A 19,958-nucleotide genomic window follows, 5' to 3' on the forward strand; every position below is an offset into this window, starting at 1 on the left:
CCTTTTTATAGATTGTTTTTAACCAGAGACCAAAATAGAATTTGAGCACTTTCATTCGCCAGGCCTTAGGGACTCTTCTATTATCTCTCAGAGATGGTCTGACCCTGGCCATAGGCTATTTTAATTTACCCCCTATTGTCACAGCTGGCTGTCATGGCCTAGGTCCTTGGTCAAATGAATCAGGCCCTTGTACAAGGGGAAAATTTTTTTTGAACAGGCAAACAGAAAGGGAATTAATCTGGTTTGAAAGTCAGACAAACTTTAAACACAGAGAGAGTTGGCTGGAATAGCATGTAATTGCACCTCCTTATACATAAAGCTAATCGATTAGCAGTAAACTGTTAGAACTCTACCATTCGGCTTGATCATTTTGTGGTTTCCAAAGTAGCTTCCAAAGTCTCCCTCTCTAGCATACAGCAGCAGCGGGTTGTGTTTCTACCAGAAACAGAAACTGATAAAGTATTTCGTCCTCCTCTATTTTATCTTCTCTGGGTCTAACAAAGCTTTAATACCTGCACAAGATACCAGACTTCACACTAGTTGGCTGCATATCCAAGAAATAAAAATCCACATAACTAGGATTCTGACCATAAAACTATGTATCCACGTGGTATTCCCATCATGCCCAAAGATGCAAGCATGTTTTGAAGGCTGAAATGTAAATGGGATTATTTATTTGCCGAGCATGACAGGAGGGAAAATAAAATGTAGTGCTACAATCCTCACAATTAAAACTCAGTCAATTTATCGTCTGCTGTCTATATGCTACGTTTCAGTCTTTGTTTATAGAACCCATGCAAAAATAAAAAAGAAAGGTCTGAACATCAGGCATACAACACAAATTCTATTACACTGATAGCAGGGAAGACATATAATGAAATCTTTTCCTGTCTACAAGGTCATCCTTCTAGTTGATGGAATTCACTTCATCCTTAAGTCCAATTCAGTGTGTGCTACTCTGCAAATAAATCCATACAGGTTCCTAACAAGAACCCTAAAAGGGGGTTCAGAATCCAAATGAAAAAAGCAACCACAATGTGGCCATTGATAAATTGCTCCTTTTGGGTAAGCAACACAAAAGAAACGGTTTTTTCTAATTTAAGTATCTTTTAGAGGGCAATAAACTGCTTTATCAAAAAATTAAACTGTAACTCTAAGCAAAAAAAAAATAAAAAGAAAGAAAGAAACTAATAACATGTGCTGGAGGTTAATTTTCAAGGGCTTAGATACATAATTTACCACCCACTTCTTTTTTTATTAACAGCGCCGACTCATTAAAAACTTCCACTGCTCCTTCCTTTGGTACTAGTGATTCATATCACTGGGAGAGTAGCAATTATTCATCATTTAATCTTTAAGTAACTGCTCAGCAAAAAGGGCCAAGGTCTGACTGCTCCTTTGTATAACATTTGAGAGATTATATGAGAAGTTGCAAACATTTAAAAGTCCTCCGAGGACATTTAGAAGTCCTCCAAGGCGGGTGGATCGCTTGAGGTCAGGAATTTGAGACCAGCCTGGCCAACATGGCTAAACCCCGTCTCTACTGAAAACACAAAAATTAGCCGGGCATGGTGGCATGCACCTGCAGTCCCAGCTAATCAGGAGGCTGAGGCAGGAGAATTGTTTGAACCAGGAGACAGAGGTTGCAGTGAGCTGAGATCGTGCCACTGCACTCCAGCCTGGGCAACAGAGTGAGACTCTGCCTCAACAAAACAAAACACAAAAAATAAAAGTCCTGTCCTGCTGTTTATATTTATCTATCCAATAAAATAGAATGTTTCAATATTAACTGGAGAGGAAGGGAAATAAAATCACTCTCCCGCCAAAAATTATAATGGTTATTACCTTAAAAGTTTGCTAAAGTGATAGGGAAATAATTCAAAACATCTTTTAAATAGCAAAGAAAGCATACTTATTAATTAACAAAATCATAGATATGCTATGAAGTATCAGTCTATCTTCTTAAAAATGAGATTAATAACAGAAAAACCTATGATAAAGATATTATATGCAATATATGATATAAATATATATATTTAACATATAGGTGTTGTCATATAGTTAGAATGTGCATGGCAGTTTGTGAAATACTTTGCACACACTCACTAATACATTTTTACCAGCTGAAGCACTAAATCTGAGCCTCATTCTTTCCTGAAATTTTTTAATTAAATATACGTTTAAGTTACTAAGTATAGTATATGAGAGATTTTTAAGTGAATATTCAAACATACAATTTTATGATTATCCACATTTTACTGTTTATTATTCATCCTCAAAGGCCAGCAGAAGTCACGGCTAACCTTTATACTATTTTGGTGCCCCAGACTTCAGCTCACATTGATCTGGGCCAACTGAGTCATGGTGGTAAAGCTCTTCCAACCTCAAACATTCCCTGTGTTTTGTAAATTTCCTTGTGATGAGTCTACCTTAATATTAACTGTGTGGTGGAGTTTCAATAACTTCACCTGAATCAGGCTAATCCCAGTCAGGGTCCCAGATGCTGTTTGTTTGCCACACTAGCAATACATTTTTAATTTCTACCGTTTCTCATTTTCCAGTCATCTTTTCTCAGTCCAATAAACAAAACAACCTCAGATTAAGAAATATTTAAGGGCCGGGCGCGGTGGCTCACGCCTGTAATCCCAGCACTTTGGGAGGCCAAGGCGGGTGGATCACGAGGTCAAGAGATCGAGACCATCCTGGTCAACATGGTGACACCCCGTCTCTACTAAAAATACAAAAAATTAGCTGGGCATAGTGTCGCGTGCCTGTAATCCCAGCTACTCAGGAGGCTGAGGCAGGAGAATTGCCTGAACCCAGGAGGCGGAGGTTGCGGTGAGCCGAGATCGCGCCATTGCACTCCAGGCTGGGTAACAAGAGCGAAACTCCGTCTCAAAAAAAAAAAAAAAAAAAAACAAATTTAAAATTCAGCTTATAGCTTCTGGCCTTTATCAGTAAGCTAAAATACAGACTGTGATTGACTTTCAAGGACCCTTTCAGTTCTCACATTGCCAACTTCTCATTGGACACTTAGTCACTATTCTTAATAAAATTAGAATGCATTGTAAATGCACATGATTATTGCACTTACTATAATAGTTGAGTTGTTTAGCAATAATAGCTCATCTAATTCTCATACCAATTCAGAGACAGCTCCTATTATTATCCCCACTTTGCAGATGAAGAAACTGAGATATGGAGAAGTTAATTTTACCCCATTCATAGCACCTATAAGAAATGTTATATTGTGGCCGGGCGCGGTGGCTCACGCCTATAATCCCAGCACTTTGGGAGGCCAAGATGGGTGGATCATGAGGTCAAGAGATCAAGACCATTCTAGTCAACATGGTGAAACCCCATCTCTACTAAAAACACAAAAATTAGTTGGGCATGGTGGTGCACACCTGTAGTCCCAGCTACTCGGGAGGCTGAGACAGGAGAATTGCTTGAACCCAGGAGACGGAGGTTGCAGTGAGCCAAGATCGTGCCATTGCACTCCAGCCTGGGTAACAAGAGTGAAACTCCGTCTCAAAAAAAAAAAAAAAAAAAAAAGGTTATATTGTGAAACCTCAGCTCTTCGCTGACACTTAGTATTTCTTCTGCATTGAACAATTTTACATTAAAATGTTATAATCCTGACACCTGTTCTCAAAGGTAATATATATATGGCATCCCTGTTTAACATCCTTCAATGATCACTGCTACCTCCAGAATAAAGCACAAACCCCTTGATCTAGAATTTATATACCACATGGGCTGCCTACCCTTCTAGCTTCACCATGTTGTGTGTGTTCCATGCACACAGTTCTGCTCCCGTGGACTGACTGTCCCCAAACTTTTCATGCTCCCTTGCCTTTGTACACTTGCAGTCACATCCTGAAACATCCCCCTCCATTGTGTCCATCTGGCAGGTTCCCACTCATCTTTCATGACTCAGCTCAAGCATCTCCTCTCTGGGCATTCTTCCCTGATGCCTAGCCACCAGGCAGAATTGTCACACCCACCTCTGTTTTCATGCACCTTCTTCATACGTTTAGTACAACTATGAATGTTTTATATTTTCAAAAAAGTAAAAAAAAAAAAAAAAGTGTTAGTTTCTCATCAGCGGTGAGCTCAAAAGCAACTATTTTGTCTTTCATCCTTGTCTTTTCAGCACTGAACAGAATACATCTGCTTTGAGAATAAGCAGAGGAATTGGACAAGTGGCATTAGTGGAGTCAAGCAATACACATCCCTTAAATACAAACTTTGAAAAGCTAGCACTTCGTGGTTGGCCAGACTGGACAACCATGAAGTCATTTACAAAGAGCAATTGCCATACCTTAATATGAGTTGACTGAAAAACACCACGTGAAAGTCTCATTGTACAGAAATTCTACCTGTTCACACAGTTCCGAAGTGGAGTTTGACACCCGCAGGACACTCTCTATAGCTCAGTGTGGCCGGAAGGTGTGGTGAAGACAACTGGATGCAAAGCAGGGCAGGGTGAGGGTGAATCCTAAAGGCTCATATGCATGGGGTAAACGGAATTTTGCCTGAATATTTTACTACCCCATTTCCCAGTTAGAATATCTTTCCTTCTATCTCTGCACGTCCAAATGCCACCCTTCATAGTTCATATGCCACTTCCTCATTAAGCCTTCAGCATTTCCTACCCAGATTTCTCCAGCTTTATCTTCTCCTCTCTACAGATACTCATACTTTTATATAGCACTACCCCTTTGCACAAGTCTTACTTCACATACTAGAAATAAACTCACTGAGGTCAACATCCTTCCCTCTTGCCAAACTCACCCCCAGCAGCTAGCCTGAGCATGATACACTGTAGGGTGAAGAAAAGGCACTCTCCAGATTCTGCAACTATTTTAAACAAGTACTTCAACTAAAAATCAGTGGAATCAATAAGCATTGAAACAAAATCATAATCATGTATTATAGCAATTCCAGGATAGACTTCAGGTGAGAAAACTTCTCGCAGCCTTCCCAATATGCTAAATTTTTTACTTGAGCCCATTAACTGGATAAAGTTATCTAAAACTTTGACATAAATAGACATTTTTGTTGTTGTTGTTTTTAAAACAGAGTCTCACTTTGTCACCCAGGCTGGAGTAAAAGGGTGCTATCAATGTTCACTGCAGCCTCGACCTCTTGGCCTCAAGCAATCTTCCCACCTCAGCCTCCCAAGTAGCAGGGACTACAGGTGTGCACCACCATACCCAGCAAATTTATTTTTATTTTTTTGTAGACATGGAGTCTCACTATGTTTCCCAAGCTGGTCTTGAACTCCTGGGCTCAGGTAATCCTTTCTCCTCAGCCTCCTAATGTGTTGGGATTGCAGTCATGATCCCCCACACCTGGCCAACCATCTTGTTATTTGTTACAAAGACATCACTTGTCTAGAGCAAGTTGTCAAGTTGCAAGTGTTTGAATTGCAATCACTTTCATCAAAAGCAAAGAAAAAATTTCAAATGCATCATACCAAAAATATTGGGAAGACAAAGCATTTTGGGGATAGAGACAATGAGGATATTAAGGCAAAGAGAAGATACATGTCTTCAGCAAGGAAGTTTGGACTTACTTGATTATAAACTATGGCTCAAAACCTATCAGTTTTCTATTAAAAAATGAAGGAAAAACAATAATGCAATCACGCACATAATTTTCAGACACAGTGAGACATTCCTCCAATGATAGGACATCAAAAGGATCAATAGGACAATTGATGTTCCTGAAGATTCAGCTACAGATTAAGGATGGTATAAGGTGCATGCTCAGAGTTGGCATTTTAATTTGAATCAGAGGTAATATCATCATTCTGAAATATATCACTGAAAACATAAACTTCAAACATGAATCAGCCACAGTCATTTCATAATAATGCAGTATACTACAATGGCACAGCATCACAAGAAAAACAAATACTGCATTTGTAATGTGAATGGCTGCCCTATATGCTAAAATATGCTTTATACTTTATGAGATATTTTCTCAGCAAGTTTCCATATGTGGGCTTTGCCCTGGATTCTGCCAAGAGAAGAACCAGAACGTTGATAATATCTTTTCCTCACTTAAAATGTTCATGCAATTTGGTGGCTAACAATGAGGAGCATGAGCGAGCTGAAGGGCATCCAGTCTTTTTGTGGTGAGACATTCATCCCAGTTGCCACCTCCGTTGGAGTCACACGCACTGTAAAGACTGAGTACAGGAAGGGATTTCTGGCAGCCAGAGAAACGGGCAGTAGTGCTGTCACATTCACAAAATAACCCTGCAGTATTTCCTCCCCACCAACCCCAACCATCCTAGAAGGAAGGAAGGATGGAAAGCAGGTGTTCAATAATAAAAATAATCAACAAGGACCAATGTACATTTGCACAGTACTTTAGAGTGTGAGGCCCTTCCTACTTAATCTGATATACAGTGAACCAAGGTCCATGATCAGCCAAGCTGGTCAGACAAATCATCATCCAGCGTAAGATCAATAAAGGCAATAGAAGTTAATACAAATTTTAAAAAACAAAATTAGCAAAGGCTGAAGTAATGGGACCATAACAATCAAAAAACATTTTTCTAAGGAACTCTCTCTCCTAGAATTAAAAATTCAAACCCAATAAGATCATTCATTTAAAATACCAAGATTCCCAATTCCTTCTACAGGTCTAAAATCCCATGCAATTCATAACCCCAGAGCTCTAAAAATCCGAAAGTTTTTCATAACCTGACCTGAAATAAAATAAGACTACAGTTCTTTATCCCACTGTATTAGTTTTCTATTGCTTTTGTAATAAATTACCACGAACTTAGTGACTTAAAACACAAATGTGTTATCTTATAGTTCTGGAAGTCAGAAGTTCAACAGAGTTCTCACTGGGCTAAAATTGAAAGTGCTAGCAAAACTGCTTTCTGTGCTGGAGCCTCTAGTGAGAATATGTCTCCTTACATTTTTCACCCTCTAGAGGCCACCTGCATTTCTTTTACCAAGTTCTCTTCTTCCATTTTTAAAGGCAGGAAGGAGACATTCCTCTGATCATTTTCCCACTATCATATCCTCTGACCACAGGTGGAAAAGATCCTCTGCTTTCAAGGACCCATGTAATCAGATTGGGCCCACTCAAATAATCCAGGATAATGTCCCCATCTCCAAGGCCTTAAACCTGAGTTACATCAACAAAGTCCCTTTTACTATGTGAGCTGGTTTGGCTGTGTCCCCACACAAATCTCAAGTTGAATTGTAGCTTCTATAATTCCCATGTGTCGTGGAAGGGATTCGGTGGGTGGTAACTGAATCATGGGAATGGAGCTTTCCCATACTGTTCTCATGGTAATGAATAAGTCTGGAGATCCAATGGTTTTATAAATGGGAGTTCCCCTGCACACACTCTCTCTTACCTGCTGCTATGTAAGATGTGTCTTGCTTCCCCTTTGCTTTCCACCATAATTGTGAGGAGGACTCCCCAGCCATGTGGAACTCTAGGTCCATTAAACCTCTTTCCTTTATAAATTACCCAGTTCTGGGTATGTCTTTATTAGCAGTGTGAAAACAGACTAATATACCATGAAAAGTGACATATTCACAGGTTCTGGAGATTGAGATGTGGACATGGGGTACGAAGGCAATATGCCATTACACCCACTTATTGTACATTTTCATGTATTTTCTTAAAGAAACAGTAACATTTTAAATCAAGGCCACACTGAGGTTGATATATTAAGTACAGTGTGTACGTATGTATACGTGTACATAAAACCGTAAATAGACATAAAAACATAAAACTTATTGTTTTTCTAAAATATGAAGAAGTCCAAAGTGTGAAACATTTCTTACTCCTAGAGTTTCAGACTGACCTGTATCCATCCTACTGGAACTTTCTCTCCTCTCCAGGTCAATCTCTGTCCATCCTCTTCAAAGGAGCAGTTGCTCTTTTTATATGTTAGATCCAAAAACACTGACTGGACTTTAAATATTGGTAGACAATGTCGCTAAACATTGAAGAACATAAAACTAAAGTCTACTCTCTCTTGCCTTCTTTTAACTTCCTAGTTGAAGATGCCTGGTAAGTTGAAATTAGAACCCCTCTCAGAGCATGACCATTCATTTCTCTTTTTGACTTCTTTCCTGAACTGTGGTTAGGCTAGAGGGGATCCATACTGAAAATGTACATATAGAAACACAAGCCAAAAATATGTGCTCCAAATGACCTTTTACCAAAGAGCCCTGTATTATGGATAATTAGCACCATCTCAAGCTATTAATACATTGGTATTCTGATTATCATTTGACTGCTATTTCCTGCATGCATCTTCCCTGGAAACTCTATACAGAGACAGAGGTGATTGGCAGGCCAGGTTCAGGTATTTCTGGGACCTTAACCGTACTACTATCAAAACCACACCCCAGTTCTTAATATACAATAAACAAGCACTAATATCAAGAAACTTACTTAAAAGTTCATGAAATGCATTTTCCACTCTGACAAAAAAAAAAAAAAATCTGAAGTATGATAAAGACATTTACCCTATGGGAATATCCCAAATGAACATTTTTAGTTAGCTGTCAAAAAGGGGAAAAGTTACAGGTAACGGCATAATTTCTCATGCAACTTCCTGTGGCATTATTGAAAGTTTATCTGCTGTAGGCAGAAAAGCCTTTGTGGTTATTGAGGCCATAAAGAGGAGACCTTCAAAAGAGCATTAGAATTCATTAACAGTGTAGAACTCAGGATAATGCTCAATTATGGTTACATGATCCAGCCCAATCTTGTATTGAGCACAGCCTGGCCATAATAAATCGTAAAGTCTAGCTATAAATAAGAAACACTTTGAAAAATAAGTTTTAAATTTTTTAAATTAAAAATTAAATATATTCCAACTTTCTGAAGGGAAAGGAATATGTTTTATTCATTCTTGTACACCTATTATCTTCATCATAGTATAAATGACCATTACTATATATCTACAAATTTTATTTTTGCTTAAACATGTTTACTTCATGGAGTAAATTAATGCAATGCCCCATGTGTGATGCATATAAAACAAACACACAAGATGGGACCTGTTCTCTAACAAACAAACAAAAGCATGCTTATCAAAAGACATCTAAGAAAACACTCCTAGTTTCTATGTACATCTGCCACCTCTCTTTGTCTCCAAGAACTAGAAGTGGTTTAATTTCCACATATTTCATAAGGACCAGAAAAATCAGATCTATGTTGTTTATTCTCAATTCTAAAGGTAGTTCTTCTTGCACACTGTGTGCTCAAACATAAAAATACCAGGAAGAACTAGTGACTTCATTAGCTTTATCCTGAGGCTTGTGATGCAACTAATTTGTGATGTCCTGAAAACCAATTTCTAAATGACTACTTATTTGGTTTCCTGAGTCCTCCCGCATCACACTTGTTCAGAGGGTACATGAATGTGTATGTCAAGAACCAAAAAAATAAAGGAAAAAAATCAATTTCAATTCCCAGAGAGTGTGATATTGGCATAGATCAGTGAACACCATCACTGTTTTATACCAAGATAACCTTGGAACTGAAAAAACTCTTGGAGGCAAGGTTCCAATTAGTTACCCTACCTAACAAATTAAACAGCAAATGTACAAAAACCTTATGCTCTAAATCAAAAGACAAGTGGTGGCACGTTTATGAAAATGACCTAATAATCTCACCAATCTAAAGGCTCAAAAACTTTAAATCTGTTATCAAAGGTTCCTGGTGCTTATATGTATTAAAGATTCAGGCACCCTTTAAATTTTTATGGGATGGATAATTAGTTTACAGAAAATTAAACAGATCCATAAAGTAAAAAGTGAGGTCATTGTCTATTTTGGTTCTCCAGTCCACACCACTGAACCTGCAAGGAGGTACCAGAACTTTGTACGTATACAGAATCTGTCTCAGCCCACAGTAATATCCAATTTTTAGGTTCTATAAGCCTTGTAACACAACAACAAGAGAAAGAGATTGATACATATTGTTTAGAACCAGGCTTAAGAAGGAAAACCTAGCAATACACATATAAGAACAAAGTACAAATTGATGAAGAATGGATATAACATAATATCTCACCCAGGGCCTTATTTGGGTCATGTAATATTTGGGGCACTTTAATCTTACATTGTTAAGTAGATAACAGAAGAAAAGCTTCTATGACAACAAAATGTCATGCTGTAAAGGCCTTTTTGTGTGTATGTTGGAGGCAGGGGTGACTTGGGGGATAATCTGAAGGTAAACTATAATACCATCTCAAAAGTTTACCCAAGTTTCTGCTAAAATATGTCCCGGTCCTCAGCCCTCAAGGACTGCTATCTTTTAAAGTTCCAAAAGAGTTGAATTTTTAACAGATATATTGCCAAAAAGAAGAGTCAAGATTGAGAACCAGGTTAGCAACTAATGAAAGAAGAGAGATTGCATCTTCTGCACTCATTATAGACAATGTCTACAGAGGATTCATTCCCAGGAGTTAAAACTATAAAACAAGGTCAAATGTTAGCTATTCACTGTGGCAAATGCAGATTTAAATAGCATTCTGTCAACTAGAACTCTATTAACTGGCACTTCTACATATCTATAAAACTGTGATAACTAATACAAAAACCTTAAACTGCATCGGGGTTGTAATTATAAATACTAGTTATCTATTGCTGCTGCATAACAAATTACTCCAAAATTTAGCAGATTCCAACAATAAACATTTAATAATTCACAAGGCTTCTGTGGGTAAGGATTTCAGAAATATCTTAGCTGGTTGGTTCTGGCTCAGGGGCTCTCAAGAGGATATACAGTGTTACCCAGGACTGCAGTCATCTGAAGAGTTCCAGGGCTTGAGGACCCTCTACCAAGGTGGCTTCTTTGTACAACTGGTAAATTGGTGCTGTAGGCAAAAGGCCTCACTTTCTTGCCACATGAATCTCCATGGACTGCTTGAGTGTTCCCAAGACATGGCAGTTGGCTCTCTCCAGAGTGTGTGATCTAACAGAGGAAGGTGGAAGCTGCAATATCTTTTATGATAGCCTTAGAAGTCATACTTCCTCAGAAGTCATACACCATCACTTCCATCATCTTCCATTGATCACACAGAATATACAATGTGGGAGGGGACTTCACAGAGCATGAATAGCAATAGGCAAAGATCACTGGGGACCATCTCCGAGGCTCGCTGTTACAATCTTCAGATGAGCTTCCTAATGAAAGATTAATGCTCAACATACTTTTAGAACTATTTATTGTCCAATTTCCTGAAAAGTATTCTTACTTATGATAATATGGAATTAATCATGACATCTTATAAGCTCTTTCAAGGAGATGCTCAAATGCTGAATCAAACTAATCTTGTGTTTTCTAACCCTGACTTCTTATATTTGCTCAGTTCTAACACATTTTTCACTTATCATTTTGTATACATTAGTTTACTGACTTGCCATTAAATGTTTGGTGTTTATATCATTTTAGCATCAATATTATCCGTATTTAAATAATATTTAGATCCATATTATTTAAAAATCAGATATTCTAGATCCTCAAAATCAGAGTGAATTAGAATTTTCATAGTCAGAGAATAACAGGAAAGGATCTGAAGAGGTTACCTAACTTGTGGAAACTCAGTGATGGATCCATTGAAATCCATCATATCATCATTCCTACTTTCATGTCCATTCAAAACTTTCCATAATAAAAATTTTTAAATAGGTATAATAATTCAATAATTCATTTTGAAGATAAGGACATCTCAATATGAAAGAAAATTACTTATGCAATGAAGCCCAGAATATTGGAGCACACAAAGAAAAATAAATTAAGAATGATATATTACATCTCTTACCAAATGACATCTTCTCATAAATAAGACTTCAAATGACTTCACACAAAAAATATTCCACAATTTTCTTTAGCAAACCTGTAGTTTTAGGATTACATTGGGGTTTTAGTAGGCAGTCACAGCTTACAAGTGAACAGCTCTGTAATACTAAAGCCAGCGATTCATGTTTGTCACATTTTGTTGTTTTTATAACATATTACACGATAGCTAATCCTGATTTCAACTTTTGAATAAAAATTCTTGGTTAACTTTCATACTACATATATAAAAAATAGGTTGAGATAAACTTTTCTGGAAAGTCAAAAACGGAGTCTACCCTCACCCTTTACCTGCCCCCTGCAAAAAAACAGTATTTTTTAAATTTTTTATGTCCATAGGTTATTGGGGAACAGGTGGCGTTTGGTTACATGAGTAAGTTCTTTAGTGGTGATTTGTGAGATTTTGGTGCACCCATCACCTGAGCAGTACACACTCCACCCTATTTATAGTCTTATCCCTTACCCCCTTCCCACCCTTCCCCGTGAGTCCCCAAAGTCCATTGTGTTATTCTTATGCCTTTGCATCCTCACAGCTTAGCTCCCACTTATGAGTAAGAACATATGTTTGGTTTTGCATTCCTGAGCTACTTTACTTAGAATAATAGTTTCCAATCTCATCCAGGTCACTGAAATGCCATGAGTTCAAACAAAGAGCATTCTTATCTCTTAGGCACCTGGTCATTGTTTTTAGCTTGAGACTATGAGGAAAAGCTAAGGTAGAGAGGGGGAGAGGAAGAGAAGAGATCACAGTTCCTACGTAAATAAGCACAATATTACAGTTTACATTCAGACTTTAAAAGAAAAATAAATCCAAACAGAAAATAACTGTGGTCTTGCTGTACATTTCAACATCAGCAGTATGGAACATCAATAATAATAGCAATTGATATCTAATGAATATTTGCTACATGCTGGGAGCTCTCCTAAATATTAGTCTCTCATTTAATCAACACAAAAATTATTCTCTGCAACTATTTTAAAGATGGGGATATTGAGACTCAGGTTAAGAAGTTTACTCAAGATCACCTATATAGTAAGTGGAAGAGTAACAATTCAAACTCAAAATCTCCTCTAGAAGCTACATCTTTGATTGTTGGGCAATACTGCGTTAAAATGGACCAAGACAATAAGGCAACCAGGGTGTTTGATACATCTTAATAAGGTGGCATAAGATTGTATTCAATAACAGATGCTTCTTTTGATTGAGGGAAAAAATTCCCAAGGGATATGATTTTATGGTCATATTAGCAGTATTAGTGTATAAAAGTACCATTCATTCTTCAATGCTATGTCTACAAACCTAACAAAAGCCACCAAGGAAGGATGGGGACTTAGATCTTTTCCAATAGAGAAAAATGAGAGCTGGCTATAAGACCCAAAGTTCTATTAATATGGTTAAATAGATCAAATATAAAGATATACGAATCAAGATGAAAGAAATAATACTTAAGGTTTAAACCTTCCTGGCTATACCTGAACTGTTATAAATCACTTCTTGTCAAAACACTGACTTTCTATTCTCAAGAAAGCTTTTGCTCTATGTCACCAGTAATGCTTCCAGATCTTGAAGTCTCTAGGTCCTGATTATCTGACGTAGTTAAAATGTGCACAATTGTTACAAAAATGTTGCATAGATTAGCAAAAAATGTCATCGTACAAGCATTGTACAATCTAATGATGTGAACAAGCAGCTTTTAAAGTCTTTGCAGGGACCAGGCTTATTTCTTCTGAACATTGTGAAATCATTCTAAAATAAGAGAACAGTAAATACATATAATTTTAAAAATCTGGAGTTTAACAAGGCCATTGGGTTACATAACCAACTTTAATGATGCATTAAATTCAGAATCTGTGATATTGTAATGTTTGACCTGAGACTTCATCTGGGACACAGAAGGATGATGACCTATGGAAACATCAGCACCAGAGGCTCATATCAGATATTATAGTTGACAGTCAGACTTGGGAGAAAAAATGAAGTCTGTGCAGAAAGATAGCTCTGGGGATTTTTCCCATCCTGAGGTCCATTTAACCTTTCAGAAACTTACTTTTGCTCACAAAATGGGAGAAGGGAAAGAAGTCGTAAATGGTTAAATTTGGATAAATGTATTCCTCACTTGTATTCACATAAGTAAAAGGGTAATACCTGCTGGATTTATTATGCGCATTATGTGATTCATCCTTGAGCATCTACTGCCTTTATCCATAGAACATAGAGAGTAATATATTAGCCTTCTGAATTTAAGAAAAACCACATCATTACCCATCCATCAATAGTCCAAGGAAAGATCTCCAGTCTATTCAGAAGTCTTTTCTGCTTCTTCTGAGTGTGTCATTTAGTATCCATTACTGCTACATATGTGCACTTATGTGTCTGTGTCAAATATGCATATGTTTGAGAATTCATAACAGGAAAGATTATGTTCATTTTTTTCTTGAGAAAACAAAGCTAGGTGACATCTGTGAATAAAGAGGCCATCAAAAGAATAACTGAGTAAGAAGTAGGACCCTACTAACCCTGGCCTCCTGGCTTCTGCTCCCATCCACAGCTCCCTGAATCTCAACATTCCTGAAGTTGGCACCACCTCTCATGTCTGATTCTCCTCCTAATGATTCCTGCTACAGACAATGTCACACATGCACACTTCTCTATAAGTTATTTTCCATTAAAAAGACAGCATTGAACATCTGTTTTCTGAGAATGTTCTAATGCCCCCCCAAGTATAACAGGTCCTGGAACAACATCATTTCAGTCAATGTCATTTCATTATAACGTTGCCAAAATGTTGATCCCCAGCTGGGTCCACTGTCTGGGTGGAGTTTGTACATTCTCCTCATGTCTGTGTGGATCTTCTCCAGGTACTTCTGCTTCCTGCCACATATCAAAGATATGCATGGTAGGTGAATGGGTGCATGTAAATGGTCCCGGTCTGAGTGTGGGCATGTGTGAATGTGCCCTGCAAGAGTAGGGTGTCCTGTCGAGGGCTGGTTACCACCTTGTGCCCTGAGCTACTGGGTTAGGCTCCAGCCACCTATGACCCTGAACTAAAATAATTGGATAAATATTGATCTAGGTTTTAGTCATCTTTCTTAGATGTATACGTAGCTTACATTTATTTGAATGCTCAATATTAAAGTGTTTTTGAGAAGTCTGGTGATGTTTTTGTGACCAGAAATATACCATGGGAACTTAAGTCTTGTTTCTACCAATTAGACTGTGAAAAAATTATTTCATTACACTTCACTTTGCCTAAAGTTGCAGTTTCCAAGAACCTATCAAGTAAGTTAAGTGAAGACTTACTGTAAATGAAGAGCAAAGGGACATTGCAAAACAAGGCCTGGGATGTGTAGTTCTGATTAAAGTCAAAAAGTTAACGTTCATCTATACAAAAAAGCCAGTACACTCATTCTTTTCATATCAAGTCCGAGTGCTAACCAAGTATGACCATACCTCAGCTTGCACCCAGAACAACCACTTCCTGTTGCCATGGGTTACAAGATGAGTCACTTGGAGTCCTCCAGACAACTTGAGAGATAGAGCAATTTCAGAATTAAGAAAATATATTCTTGGTAATTAGCAGTGGTCAGCAATTCAGTCCATTAAAATATTTGATCAGAAATATTTGCTAATCTCTCTGTATAAAAATATGACTTGTTAAGTAAACTTGAGGGATTTTTTCCCCATTATAAAAAATAGCTCATCATTGCCAACCTTTCATTAAATGATCCATGCACGGAAGAAATCACAAGGGGGAAAAGAGTTTCAGGATAAATGTACTATAAATAAGAGAAATTTATGGCTTGTCACTAATATGCCTTTTAACTTCAAATCACACAACACTTAATTAGAACAGACTTTGTTAAATCCTTCACACACATACACACATATAAAGACAGTCACACCAAAATATAAGTTTTACCAAAAGGGCATGACATCTCAAACCAAGAACAAGAGAAAATGAACATTATATTTCACCTACAATTAGTTGTGCATTCGAATTCCAGCCAACCAGCCAAGAGCATCTTGTAAATGTGTCATGAAAAACCCACCCACCCAGGAAACAGCAAAATTGGAAGTCAGATAAAAACAATAATGTAGGACCATTACTACTATCACTGTTCACTAGAAAGAAAATATTAGAAGAAAAACATGCTATTTGGATTTCACTGGCAAGGGAATTTTAAATCTTTTGTAAATATTCATCTGAACTGGATAAATATGATCTTGGGTATAAACAGTATTAGGTGAAGAATTAAGAAAATAATACATTTTCAGTGTACAGCCTTTAAATTGGCTAAAAACAAAGACAACAATAGCGTGGAGTGGCATGCCAATAACTACTTCTCTTGGTTTACACATATTTTCTATTATATCAGTAGTTTCCCTTCTGCCTGATCTATTCTCTGCCCTAAGGTCCCTTATCCTATATTAATAGTTGAATTTAAAATACAAATGTGCAGACAAAGGAAAAGAGGCAAATAGAGCTCTCTCAAACTGAGACTTTTTTCTATAAAAACTATATGCACTTCTAAAACAGAGTGGAAGAAAAACATTGATTAGAATCATTTTCCCAAGTAAAATATTTTGATCTCAGGAAAACTTGAGCAAAACAACTAGATTTTTAAAAATCAAATAACCAGAAATAAAATTTTGGTGGACAAATGAAAGTCATCCTGTTTTTGCCTTTGTTTTCACATGATGCAGACATGTTTCAAAGAAAATATATATATAACCATAGTAAGGAAAGTGCCTCAACATAAACAAGGGAGAATAGATTCTAAACTAGAGTGGATCGTTTTTAAGAAGTACTGATTTATACCTACCTAGTTGTACCCATGCTAAGAACCAAAAACAAACTAAAAACTTGGTTTCATTGTATTTTCTTGTTTCCAGGACTGAAGTCTGGATCTCGCTATTTCACACAGGAGTTGCTATGCCTTTATTCTTTAGCAAGGTCTGCCTGGCTCTCCAGTTCTCTTAGCACCCTGTACCAGAGGTTGGCACTCCAGCCAGCTTGGACTTTGGAAGCAAGCATCTGAACCTTAATTACGACCCACTAGTTCCACTGGCTGGGTAATGCAAATGTGAGTGACGTTCAAAGAGGAGATAATTAAGATAATAGAAGTTGCATGTTCCTCAAAAACTGGAGGACAAGAACCTGTCTCCCAACTTTCCTAAAATTAAATGTCAAAGAGGGGGAAGAGTATATCAGTAATTTAAGAGGGAAGTTTATCTAGAATAAGGCTATTTTTTCAAAGCTACATTTATTAATACCCACGGCTAATATGGATTTAAAACATATGCAGCCCTTACAATACATGTCATACTTGGAGCACGGAAGCTAGCTGCAGAACTGATTCTGACATACAGGCGCCTAGCTTAGAATGCATTTCTGCAGAATTCACGGAAATCAATAGACTCAGGAAACAAATATGTTGATGGATGAGGATGGGTCTGAAAACGACCAGGTTGAAGTGGCCACGCTGTAGGTTTCACAGCTATTCCATGTTGGCAGAAGGATAGGGTTGCAAAGGATTCCCCTTTCTTTAAAGGGGAAAGGGAAAAAAAGGAAATGAGGGGAGAAAAAAATAGGAAATGGAATGAAGCAAGTGGTGAGTAAAGGAAGGAAAAAATGAGGACGGGGAAAGAGAAAGAGAGAAACCAGAAGAGGGGTGGGGGAGTGGGAAGAAGAGCTATGATGTATGGACGCTTACCAGCCACCAGCCGAGCGCTCCATCACCCCCAAGCCTGCATCCCTCCCTCACTCGTCTGGAGACCTCGGGTTCCGCCGCCCCGGCGCTGACAGACCTCTCCATGACCCCGGCGCTGGCCATGACGAGATGCCCAAAGTGGCCCACCGCAGCCAGCCCATCCGAACCCGCCACTCCCAGGACCGCGCTGGCCACCCCCACCCCCGACGTCCCCCCGCGCCCCCATCACTAGTGTCAGGGGAAAAGCCGAGAGGAGCGCAGCGAAGAGGAAAAAAATAAAGAAGGGGAGGGGGCGGGGGAGACGACCAAGAACAATTTTTTAAAATAATCTGATCCTGGGTCCTGGAGAAGCAGCAGGGAGGAGACTAGACCCGTGGCAGGCACCTGGAAACGAACACGCTGTTGCAAATACCCCGGGCTCCGTAGGGCTGGGTGATTTTCCACAAAAGGAACTTTGCAAGGAGCGCAGCGGTTTGCAATGGAAGAGGAGGCGATAGCAGCGTTACCTGGCCGAGGTCTTGCCGGCGGGCCGCGGAAATCCTCAGGTTTGCGATATTGAGCCACTTGATCAGGTTACTATGGAAATCGTCTTAAGGAGATAGAGAAAAAAAAAGAAAAGCCAACCCAGGCACATCCTTGTCACCCAGAAAGAAACTGGTCGGGCCGCTGAGAGCGGGCGCGGGACCGGGCGCGGCGCCTCTCCCGGCCCGGCTCGCTCTTTCTTCCCTCCTCGGCCGGGCCGCGCCTCCCCGCCCCGCGCCGCCGCCGCCGCCGCCGCCGCCGCCGCCGCCGCCGCCGCCGCCGCCGTGCAGCCCGCGGGCCGAGCCGAGCTCTCCGCGGCGCGCAGCCGGGAGCGAAAGCGCGAGCTCGCTCGCAGCCTCCAGCCGGCCTGGGCGGCGAGTGGCGCTGTTTCCCAGCCGCGCAGCTGGAATTTAAAGAGACAGGCGCGTCGCGGGGTCTGGGCCCTTGCCCGGGAGAGGAGCCTACCGGAGGCCCGCCGTCTCGGACCCGCGCGGGATGGACGGAGCGGGCCCTGCGAGAAAAGTTTCCTGCAGGGACGGCAGGAGGAGCGCCTGAGGACCAGCCTCAGCTTCCTCTCCCGAATGCAGAACACAGGCTGCAAGGAGAGAGTAAGAGGGATTTTTTTTCCTCCCTTGGAGACTAAGGGGGAAATGATTTGTATGCTCAACAAGTCTTGCACCTATTTTCAGCTGCTCTAGTTTCCGTCCTTATGCACCGACTTTTTTCATTCCAAACACACCTACAAAAGGGGGATGGGTGAGGGTCACTCTTCATTTTATGTCCCCCTAAGGGGAGAGGCATGGGTTTGGAAGAAGGTGGTAGTGGGAAGGTTTAGCTGTCAAATATTTTGGATTTTTTTTTTCCTCTTCCTCTCTTAGCCAAAGAAGTGTCTCCTTTTATCTCCCCCACTCTGAATCCTGGAGGACAGACTTGAAGGTCTATTCCAACCTCTACTCCAGAGGCATCCACAGGCTAACCTGCCCACCTACCCGCACCCTTTCTCTGCAGCTAGAAAGACAGGTCGGTTCTATTGCTGAGAATAAGTAAGATCTAGCAGAAAGAAAAGTCTAGCCTGGCTCTTTTCTATTCCTAGCTGAAAAACAGCTTTCAGGGGACAGGTCTCTCACTGTTTCACTGTTACAAATAAGACTCAGATTTCTCTGCGACACGCAGCCCAAAGAGAATGTGCTGACCAATACACGTGGTTTGAGACCACCACGTATTTGGAGAACCAGAGAAATTGTAATGCAATCCATTTATTTTTCTGTCCTAACCATCACCTTTCATGTGTTATATTACTAAACAGTCTCTGAGGTACTGGTTCAACTCAAATCCTTCCCCTGGAGGAGAGGTAGTAAGGGGACCGTCCTTATGGTCTTGTCTAGATCAACCAAACTGATTCCAGAGTCACTCTGGCATACAGTAGTAGACGCTCCATAGCTATGGATGGCATTATCAGAAAACAGTCAATCTATATTACCAACACCTTGTGGGCAGGATTCATATTCTGTGTTCTGCTTTACACTATACATTTTTATGAGCCCTACACATAGGAAGGATGCTACATTCTAGCCCAAGTGTCTTCAACTTCTTTCCTATATCTCCCTACCAACTTAAACTCCACTCCTGTCACCTCCTCCACGCTTCCTTCACATTGCTCTTCTATCTTGCTTGCAGAGCAAGCCTTCCAAATAAATATTATGAGCGTAATCTAACATCTTTCTATACATCCCCACTTCCTTCAGGAAAATGACCACATTTCTTGTTATGGCATATAACAGTTTCTTAGCCCCTTTGTGCCACCCTTACAAAATATCTGAGACTGGTTAACTTATAAACAACAGAAACTTATATCTCACAATTCT

The 19,958-nt window shown here is 39.5% G+C and overlaps 1 protein-coding gene across 2 annotated transcripts in view; it reads right to left on the minus strand.

The window, feature by feature from the left end:
* Positions 1–18,204, minus strand: part of NAV3 (neuron navigator 3) — an 853,828-nt gene extending 835,624 nt beyond the window's left edge. Inside the window, exon 1 of one of the 2 annotated variants that reach the window (XM_064376945.1) lies at positions 18,078–18,204. The gene's annotated coding sequence lies outside the window, so the exon portion shown is untranslated. Of the gene's footprint in view, positions 1–17,574; positions 17,593–18,077 lie in introns of those variants that run through there. The other variant, XM_064376946.1, reaches the window with a different exon arrangement.
* Positions 18,205–19,958: the final 1,754 nt, after the last annotated feature.

The sequence above is a fragment of the Aotus nancymaae genome, unplaced genomic scaffold (genome assembly GCF_030222135.1).
Source record: "Aotus nancymaae isolate 86718 unplaced genomic scaffold, 86718_ANA_hifiasm-v0.15.2.pri h1tg000016l, whole genome shotgun sequence".
Classification (NCBI taxonomy): Eukaryota; Metazoa; Chordata; class Mammalia; order Primates; family Aotidae; genus Aotus; species Aotus nancymaae.